This window comes from Phoenix dactylifera, chromosome 3, assembly GCF_051530095.1.
Source record: "Phoenix dactylifera cultivar Ajwa chromosome 3, Ajwa_hap1_PhDact_Kaust_v1.1, whole genome shotgun sequence".
Classification (NCBI taxonomy): Eukaryota; Viridiplantae; Streptophyta; class Magnoliopsida; order Arecales; family Arecaceae; genus Phoenix; species Phoenix dactylifera.
The window spans coordinates 44,675,928-44,686,606 of NC_143192.1; positions in this window are offsets into that span (position 1 = coordinate 44,675,928).

Below are 10,679 nucleotides of genomic sequence, written 5' to 3' on the forward strand. Positions count from 1 at the left end.
GATTAAGCTAGATCTACTTGCATATTACAATGGAAGAAGAAGTCAGGGACTTACCTAGTTCCGGGACAACCCTGTGATGTTCCCTCCGGCGGCTCAGATCCCTACTCTTCAGTTCCTTGTAGCAGGAGAAAAAGGGAGTGAGGGGCAGTGAGGTGAGGAATGAAACATCCGTGAGAAGAGCCCCTGGTTCTTATAGCATTCGGTGGGGAGGAAGAAGAGTGGTGGTGATCGTGGCTGTCAGGCGGTTGTAACCGCCGAACAGCTAGCGATTACCGCCTCCATCTTCTTCCCGAAAGGCTACTTGGATTTTCAGATGGGCCAGCCACGTTGGGCTTGGCCCATTAGTCCACTATGTGTGGGCTGGTCCTCACAATTCCAATTCTAACGTGTGCAGGAATTTTGCATTCTGAAGGAGCCAAATAGAACCATGAGAACACTTTTTAGGGGAATCACCACCTATTCTTCTGTGTGCATCTTACAACCACATAAAAGTGAGGAGCCCCAATTGGATAGATAAAAGGACAAATTATTGTTAGCTCTTTTAGTCGAATTCCATAACTAAGGCTAATGGCTAATGGCTAATGGCTAATGGCATAAAAAAAGCTAGGAGCCAATAGTAAGCTCTTTTTCTTTTCTTTAGAAAAAAAGGATAATTCTTTTAAAAAGAATATTTTCATATAATTATATTGATTTTCAACCATATAATTATAAGCTCATTTTTTTGCTTTAAAAGAAAGTTACAGCTATGTAGAATATACTAAATCAGAGGTCCTTTTTTTGGGTACAAATCAGAGGTCTTTTACATCAGAAAATGAGAACATTAATAAGTGCTACGGACATTAAGTATTTCATTCATAGACATCTAATTCACGTATCATTAATGATTTTAGTGAAAATGTTTTAGTTTGACAAGTTGTGCTAAAATTTAAAATGGACCAATTAGCTGCACTGGGCACTTGAGTGAAAATTTATAGATAGTCGGTTTAAGCTTTGGAAGGCATAGGCTGGTGAACAAATGGAAACACTGTAATCTCAAGGGAGAATTATATTTTAAATGCATCCTACTTAGGAGATCCAATTGCTCATTTTTCAGAAACTATATCCAGAACTGACAGTCGATCGCTCTCTTGGGTCTATATTGATATATCTTCTTGTATTGCTCTATCGTCTCCAGTAAGTAATTTCTTCTGCAACTCAATAAAATTTCACTTGTCCTCTGGACCTCGTAATCTCTACAAGAATTCGTATTTAGACCCGAGCTTCGGCTGGGCTAGGCTAGGTTACGGCCGCAACCCAATATCTGATAAGAACTGGGCCCCGTGCTGCCAACTTGGACTCACTTTGATTGGAGAAGGTAGGCCTGGACGTATCAGGCCGGGCTACTTTTTGCTCCTGAAGCTTCAGCCTGGCCTGGCAGGAATCCGTAATTTGGGTTGACAGACCCCCGTGGGGCAACCCATGTGGAGATATAGTCTTTAAGTTTCTAGAACAAAATTTTCTATGAATGAATAATGGTAGCACCACCAAGATAGTAGCACAGATGGAACGGGGCTTTAGGAGCGCTTCTGGTCCGCTAGTACTGAGGTGGTGCTAGAGTGACGTACTCACACGTGGGTAACTACGGGTCGGGGAGGGTATGAGAGCACTCTGCGATCTCGGTATACCTGATCGGCTTCCCCTTTACCAAGTTCAGGTGTACAACTAATTAGTTTCTTTCTTTTGGGGGGATATAATTATGGATGTAGATAATTTATCGGGGATGCGCAAATGTATAACGTCATAAAATTTAGTAACCAATTAAATAACTTCCGTGCATTTTGCTCAACGAGGCAAAAGGATGGAAATATGATGGTATTCTTTTTCTTTCTTTTTTATTTTATTTTTTTAGGATGTATTTGGCTCAAATTGGAATCAGAATGAATTGGAATGAAATCGAAATGGTTATATTCTCCGACACATTTGGTTCATGATGGAAATCGAAATTAGATTTGAATACTAGATGAGAGACTCCTGGAATCGAAATAGGAATGAACTCTCCCCAACCAAACAACTAGATGGGAGTCACTCATTACTATTTCTATTCTAAAGCCTCACCTTTTCCAATCAAACATGTCTTGAGCTTTTTTTTAGAGTTATCATGTGACAACTTTAGTGTATGTTGTTTAAGTGCTTTATTTATTTATTTATTTTTGCATTCTCTCATTGAAGAGAATGTTTATTTTAATCTTCCATGCATGCGACTAAACTTGTTTGACGAACGAGCAAGATCGGGTTCAGGCCAAGCTTAACTTAAGATGTAACTGATATTACTCGGGCCCGAGCTCCACCCAGCCCGACTTTTGAGCCTACTTCCTAGGCCCGAGCGCGGTATTTACTTTAGGTTTTAGGCTTTCAAGTGAGGCCGCCAGCTCTTGAACCTTTTTTTTCAGTTTAAAAAATTAAAAAAAAACTTGCAAAAATAAAATATTTGAAAAGCATTGCAAAGGGGTATGAACTTGTGTTTATGGTTGTGCATAAGGAGTGCTGGTGCATGGAAGAGAGCTCTTAATATTTTTCGGTCACCAGAACTAAATTCCTGAGACATAAATATAATTTATATATTATATAAGATTTAAGCAGGCTGGGCTGAACTAAACTCGAGGCCAGCCCGTTTTAACGAGCAATTTCTATTTCAAGCCAGGCCTGCCTGCCAGGATTAAAATAAAATTCAGATCCAGACCCATCCAAAATGCTTGAAGCAGGCCATCCAGCCCATGAACATATATGACTAATGCAGCTTGGATTGGCAGAACGTCATGGTATTTGTGTTCCAAGTATGGAAGTCTTACAAGAGACTTGCAACCGAAACTCCAAAAAAAACGAAAAAAAAAAGCCAGCCCAAATTGCTATGAATAATGTTGATGGCAAGAGCTAATCGACCAATATTTAGCTAGATTTGCTACAAAACTAGCTCCCTGTTACAATAGACAAGTTCTTCCAGCCTATGCTACTAGATAGCACCCAAACCCCTTGCAATGAGTGTATGTATAGCCATGCTTTGTTGATCAACGTGGAAATCGAAGCTGATGCATATTCTTTGGAAAAAGCCCTGCTTTCTCTCCCACAAATTATAAGCTTTCCAACCAATTTATAGGAAAGTTCCAACATCAACCAAAAAAAAAAGAGAGAGAAAAAAAAAACAAAAAACAAAGCCAAAGCAAACTAAAGCAAAACCATTCACCCCTTATCCCCCGGACCCCAGTCTCCCCGCTTCCATTCCCTTCCTCACATCAGCAACCACCGGAAATCCGAGACCACAAAAAGCCCATACCATTACCCATTATCTGGATTTCCCCTCTTTCTTTCTTTTTTTTTTTTTTTGATACACCGGTGACTTACACCACTCGGCGTGGGTGTGCAGTATAAGAGGCAACCCAGTCGGCAGCACTATTTGCTATCTGAAACTATAACTATATGCCGTTGTATTTTCCTTATTACCACATTCTCCTTCATCTCCTTGATCATCTTAATTCGTCCTCATCTTCATCTTCCGTAGTATCTTTTCCTTCTTGTCATCTTCATCATCGTAGTATCGTCTTCAGCGTCATCATCACTACTCCCACCACCTTTCTCTTCTTCTCATTATCCCCATCTTCATGATCTTCACCTATAAAACCTTCAATGCTGGAAAACTCCTCCTGCAAAGAAAACATATATTTAAAGATATAATCTTATACATTAACAGAGGCATGAAGACTGATGGTGAAAATTGAGCACTTATTTCTTCTCAAAATGGAAAATTTAGCACTTAGTTGCTCAAAATCATCTAATGATATATAGGTCCCAAATTTATACGGGAGAATAAGAGGACAATCAACTTGGAGCATACATTACAACATAAAATATTGCCAATCACAAATCTGTGAAGCAATGCCTAGTATAGAGGGGAATATTTCAAGGATATATAATAAGTGCACATATATGGAAGCAAAAAAAATATTTTCGTAATTTTAGATATATTGAGGAAGGTCAATTTTTTCCTTTGTTACTAGCATGGCGCCCGAAAAAGACCACCACCCCTTAACGCGATGTGGGATTGGGAATTAGGTGCGGGGATTATGTTAGTTCGTGCTGCAGTATCCTTGCTGGAGACTGGCTAGGCACCAAATTTTTCGATTTAGCAAAACCTCAAAAATAGCATCAATCAACGTCCAAATAAACTTTTGTAATGAATTATGCTAAATTAATGTGAACTCAGAGGCTGGCAAGAGCGCCTTCCATTTGGTATAAGCGGGCTAAGCAGAAATCTAGTTCGCTAAAGTGGGAGCCAAAGCTGCTCCTCTTTTTTCTTTTTCTTTTTTTTTTTTAAGTCAAAAAACAGCAAGTTTTGAAGTGCTCTAGGTAACTCTCTCCTCCTAACCCACAGGCCTTCCGAATGATAGGCCATATATGAAGCCACCCAATCTGTAACTCCATTAATCTCTCTATAAACATGCTTGGTTGGAAAAGCCAAAGCCACTTCAGAGCAACTCTTTCTATCTAACTTTCGGCCATTGCAGAGAATTCTCTTCGGCCTTATTTTGGTCTGTCCACGTTTGTAGTGTGCTCGAATGCCACAGTAAAAGACCTTGATATTGAAAATTCTAGTTAAGCACGTATTTAGGAGGCGAAGGGCTACAAGCCTGAATGGAGGGCCCTCCGTTGATCAAAAGATTTTGGGCATTATTTTAGCATTGCTTTGGGTAAAATACTTCCAAGTTGAAGCCCATAAGACGACAATGACACCAAGTTTGAGAGCGTACTTTCCTGCATGCATGCATGGCCGATGTAGTTGCACCAAAATCCCCAAAACCCTAGATGTGCGCCAGCCCGTTCTTCCTCCCGCGCTCACCCACCATGTCTCAATTCCCAACTTAGCTTGCTCTCCACCGAAACGTTTCGTCTCCCAGATGCACCGGTTGTCACTAAACGAGCACCTACCTTTTTGCGTTGAAACCCTGGAAGTCTCGTAGTGCCCAGCCCCACCTTTACCGTTACATTAGCCGGAAGACAAGAATTTCTGGTGGCCGGAATAGCCCGGGACCCCATTGAGATCTCTTTCAATGGCTTAGTTCCCTAGGCCGATCAGAAGGAGAAGAGTAGTAGTAGTAGTAGTATAGTATAGCCAGCGACAAGGAGAGCTTCTTCTGTGTGCATCGCCCGACTTCTTTTTCCCTCCAACCTTTGCAAAAAGGGATCTCTCGGCATCGCTCTAGCTTATTGAGAGGGGAAACTAGCTTTCCAAAATCAAAGAAAACAGCCGTTAAATGAAAGAGTAGGAGGGCATGTAAAGCAGTGTAACCCGTGCAGCCAGTACTGCAGCATACACATGCCAGAGAAATTGGTCGAACGGGCCTCTATACAAGCTGATTTGGCTGCCGACGTGTGGCTCGAGCTGGGAAAATGTAGCGGGCTTGCTTCTGGTTTGCGACACCCGTCAAGCTTCTAATCCAATTGGACATGTGGGCTATCCGGCCTAGCTCGGACAGATGAGTGGGGATCCGGGAGCTAGAGCGGCCACAAGGAGATCACGACCCTAAGAATCTATGATTTTAGGAACAAGGGCAGATCCACATGCAATGACCTAGTAAGTTTTGGATCTTTACTAAATTTGCAGCCATATTCTCAACATCTCTAAGCATCTAACATTTGTAAGTCAATAAGGGGACTACTAATGAGCCTGCCATATTTTCAGGCTCGGCCTAATCATGGAACAAGGCTTAGTTGTTCAGCCCAAGGCCGAGGTCAGGCAAATCTCAGCCCAGCTTGTCAACTTTGTGTTGTTCCTTCAACAGTGCTAGCTTTTGTACATCGAATGCCAGATGTTTGTGTGATAACCTACCTCCAGAATGGAACCAAATTGATTTGTGGACTCACTACATCAAAAATTCTCTTCACAAGCTTTGATGCAAGTAGAGGCCAGAAGATGATTTCCCTGTAAAATAAGCTTTATATTAGTCTTGCTTCAAATACATACATATTATGTATAGAATGACATGCTACCCGGAATAGATCTACCGCATTAGCCTAGGATCTAGAACAAACACCAAAGAGGAGGGAGAGAAAAAATTGAGCCTCACCAAAGAGGACATCTCTCTCACACACTCTCTCTCTTCCCGCACCATGTCAAAAAAGATGCTAAAGGTTCTTTTAAATAGACCATCATATGGGTGAGATGTTTGTTGTCTACCTAATTTCAAAAATCAATACCCATTAAAAGATAAAAATAATTATTCTAGAAGGAATAACTAAAATGAAAAAAGAATATCTATTCTATAACTAAATAGAACAAAACTAGAAATAGAATCCTAGCATAAACGAGCAATGATTATCAACATTGTGTATCATATACCAGTTCAACTCCTAAAATGCAAAGTTTTCAAAATGAAAAGAGCGCCGGCCTTTTTTGTGCTTGATTCCCTATGCTTAATTGTATACCAATTCATATAATTCTATCGGAATTACAATTATTTTTCAAAAAATTCTTATATATATGGTGGAGAAGGAGAAGAGGACAAAATTAGGTACAAGGAAGTGAGAGGTAGGATTAAAAAGGATTAGATTAACAAAGAAATGAAGAATGTGGTGATTAGAACGGATAGGAATCTGATTGTTAAGGACAAATCAAGAAGTGTGGTATTTCAGTTTAACTTATGAAGGTAATTCACATATAATAAAATTTTAGCATGCAAGTTGATTATTTTCCAATCATGGAGAAAAATGATAGATATGAAGACTCTAAGGGTGCATTTGGTTCGCAATTAGAATTGAAATATAAATGGTTTGGAATGGGAATCTAACCGCTATATCCTCCAACCCATTTGGTTTGTGACGGGAATCGAAATTGTATATGAATAATAGAAGGGTAGGGATTGGGTTTGGGAGGGAGGATCGAGGCATTCCATTTCCGATTCCATCGAGAGTCCAATTCTCTTCAACCAAATATATCCTAAATTTCATATGGTAATGGATTTGGGTAGTGCATGATGTCAGCTGGGCCGACCTACTGGGGACTCACTGATGGCTGGTCCAAGCTTGGCTGACAACGAGGTCCAACCCACTGGTGACATCCTGATCGAAGTTGCCTCATATGTGGGCTTAGCGTTCCCTTGTACGCCCCACATAACTGAAACGGTCTCCAGTCGAGGAATTAGAGTAAGGTTGAGAGAAGAAAGTAGCGGATATACCTTCTGGGGGCTGGGCCCCGACCATTCGAACTTGCAGGCATAGCCATCAAACGACTCTACCAAACCTCTAACTTCTACCGACAACTGAAGTAAAGAGCCTTAATTGCCAGAACGTGAAGGCAACAAGCAATCCATGAGAACCGAGAAAGCAAAGCTTCAAACCTCAAAAGCCAATCTAGTCCAGTAAAGAAAGGGAAAGGGAAAAACATTGGTCCCGGTCTCAGCTAAATGGCCCATGGACCACGCATGCAAGATACAAGGTAAAGAGAAAAGAGAAATAAGAAAGATGGTTCCAAAAATCCTAGCAGCTTCTTTCATCAAAAAGAAAGAAAAAGAAAAAGGAAAAAGAAAAGAAATAGATGGCCAAAAAAGAGAGTTTATCTAGCCATTTCATCAAAAACCTACTTCCACTTGCAATGAAAACTACAGGAGGCAAGGGACTGACCCAATAGGTGTTTCTAGCTTTCACATCCCTTTCTCTGCATAAGTTTTCCAGACCTTTTCCCAAACTGAATTGCTTTTATCCTACAATGAGCTCGTAACGTGGTCCAACCACATTGTTGCCTGCTATCATCAAAGTGACTCGTTTTCTCCACGATGTAAGAAAATATAAAATATATAAATAAATTTAGAAGAAGATAGAAGAATTGCAAAAATAAAGCTTAAATCTCCTTTTCGATCATCCACACACCTAAACTAAGGTACATAGCTCCTATTTATAGCACCAGAGAGGTTCTTCATTTCACAATTTGGTTCGGATTCCTCTCATAGTTCGAATAAAACCTGGTATCCTAAAATAAATATGACTAATAAAAATATTTATTAAAATTTAAAAATATTCTAAAAAACTAAAATGTTTGAAGAGGCAGATTTCAACTTTTACATCAACTCTGTTTTTATTGCTCTATCTGATTCTTCTCGATAGAAGGCTACACCCAGTCAAATTCTTACTTAAAAAAAAACTTTTGATTTAACCATCTCATTTCGGGGCCTAAACTATAGAATTTCATCCCAATTCAACCTTTTAGTTGTAGATCTTGAAAAACTACCCAATTTCAGAAAAAAAAATAACTTTTCGATATGGCAAATCTCGTTTCTAGACCCTGTCTAGCCCTACTTATAGTAGCCAAAATATTCCACATCAAATTTAATAATCTCTTTTAATGCTCATAATGGCCAAAATAGTTCGTATCTAATCCAAAAATCTTCCTAAATTATTATTCATGGGCCCACCTAGATTTTCCCGCCCCTCCATTTGTTTACATCTTAACCTTCCTTTTCTTGTGTGACCGCTGGCCCCTCACACCTTATGGAGTTGTGATGGGGACATCAGAGCCCTTCATCCAGATGATCCTGAGCCTCCGGATTGAGTCAGACTCGTTTATTTGCATATTTATTTTATTTTTATTTCTGGGCTTGTTTGCATTTTAGGGCTTATTTATGTGATTTGTGGGCTTATTAGGAGTTAATTTTTTGTGTAAGGGGGTTTTATGTTAATTGTGTTTATTTGGCCCTATATATAGGGGACTATTTTCATGATTAGGGTTTTAATGAAGGATTAAGAATTTTTCCCCACGTCTTCCCCTCCTTTCTTCCTCCTTCCCTTCTCCTTCTTCCCTTCTTCCTCCTCCTTCTCTTCCCCCTCTGCTTCTATTTTAAAGTTACAACACACGGCAATAATCTCAAGAGTGCATCGTTGCTGCTGCTGCCGTTGTTCCCGAATTTGGTTCGGCATCAACTTGGTATCAGAGCCTCGGCTTTGCCCCTGCCGCCAAAACCACGATCCAGTCCTTCGACTTTCCTCTCTCTCGGTCTTCGCGCAAAAGAACGGAGAAGAAAACCCCTCATTTGTTTTCTAGAGGAGAAAGGCCCGACACCCCTCGCAAGCCCGCCTTTCCACTGCTCCCACTGTTCCCTTGCCCGCTCGTGGCCGCCCCACCCGGAAGAGGGCACGCTCCCCGCCGATTCACCACCGGAGACCACCGTGACCCACGGAGACCCGCCTCCCCTGGTCTGACAGAAAGCCCTTTCGGCCACGACCTGCCGCCACCGTCTGTGGCCGGATATGGGAGAGGAACGCCGCCACACCACCCCGCTCGCCTCCGCCACGCAGTACCCCTCGCCGTGCTCCACCTCCTCTGTCTCACCGCCAGCCCCCTCTTCCCCTTCCACTGAGCACCACCGGGATGTGCCCATCCCCCGTTAGCAACGCCACCAAGGATTCCTACCACGCGGTCCACAGTCGGCCGGAGAAGACCCCTCGTGCCACCGGCCGCCGCCCGTCGCCGCGGACCACGGAGCCGCAGCCGAGATCACCGCCCTCCGCCACGGCCATTGGAGCCCCACCCCGCAGCCGCCGCCGCAAGGGTCGGAGAGCCCTCCCGAACCGTCGGGAGGTTTAGAGTTGCTTAACGGGTAAGCTTCACACCCGTTAGCCCACAACCCGATAACCCGGTCCAAAAAAAAAGAAAAAAAAGAAAAAATAAATAAAGGGTACCTGTTCATCTTCCCCGATCGTCTGCCCGCCGCTGTTGTCGTCGCCCCGCCGCCGCTGCCGTCGTCGTGGCTCCTCCGCCGTCGTCTTCGCCGAACCGCCGAGGTGCCGCCGCTCCCTCACGGTGCTTCCCCGTCGCCGAGCACCGTCGCCTCCGAGCCCCTCCTTCTCCTTCGTCGTCCACTGCCCGAGCCGCCGGTGCCCGAGCCGACGCCACCATCCCGCCGGGGCCCGAGCCAACGCCGCCGATCTCCTCGTACATCCCCTTCCATTTTCCTCACCACCGGCCGACTCCACAGGCTGCACGCCGCCCTCCTTCCGCCGCCCTCTCCTCCTCACGGCCCGACTGCCCCACCGTGTACCTTTCCCCATCTTTTGCACCACTGCCGCACCCCTTCACCACTCACCACCGCCTCCTCACCCACAGCTCGCCGCCCTCCCTTTCCCCTCGTCCCTTTTCTTCTTCGGCCACTGCAACTCACCCGAGCACCTCTCCATCGACCCCCAGACAGGCCCCTTTTGGGCCGGGCCACCCACTGCCTCCTCACAGGCCCAAGCCAGCAGGCCCTCACTACAGAGGCCTGATCCCATCTCACAAACTCAGCAGGTCCACTCTCCTCCATTTTACAAGCCCAGCGGGCTAGCCAAAGTGTTGTGATCAGATCCAAATAGAAGCTAATTGAAGCCAATTGAAAAGGTCCATCAGCTGCAACCGCGCACCGATCGTCGCCCCAGCCCACGAGCACACATTCTGGTCGCCTACTTCACGACAGGTAATAAGGTTTCTACTTTTCTTAGGCTTGTTCATTTAATTATGTTCTAGTTCTCTTGCATGATAACCATATTCTTGAAAATTTATATTGTTGTCAAAATTCAGAACATTAAACCTTTCACTTCCGAACCCGTCCTATTATCCTTTAAATCTTGACATTAAATTAGCACACCCTAGTAACAGGACGTTTCTCAACATTATTCGATCA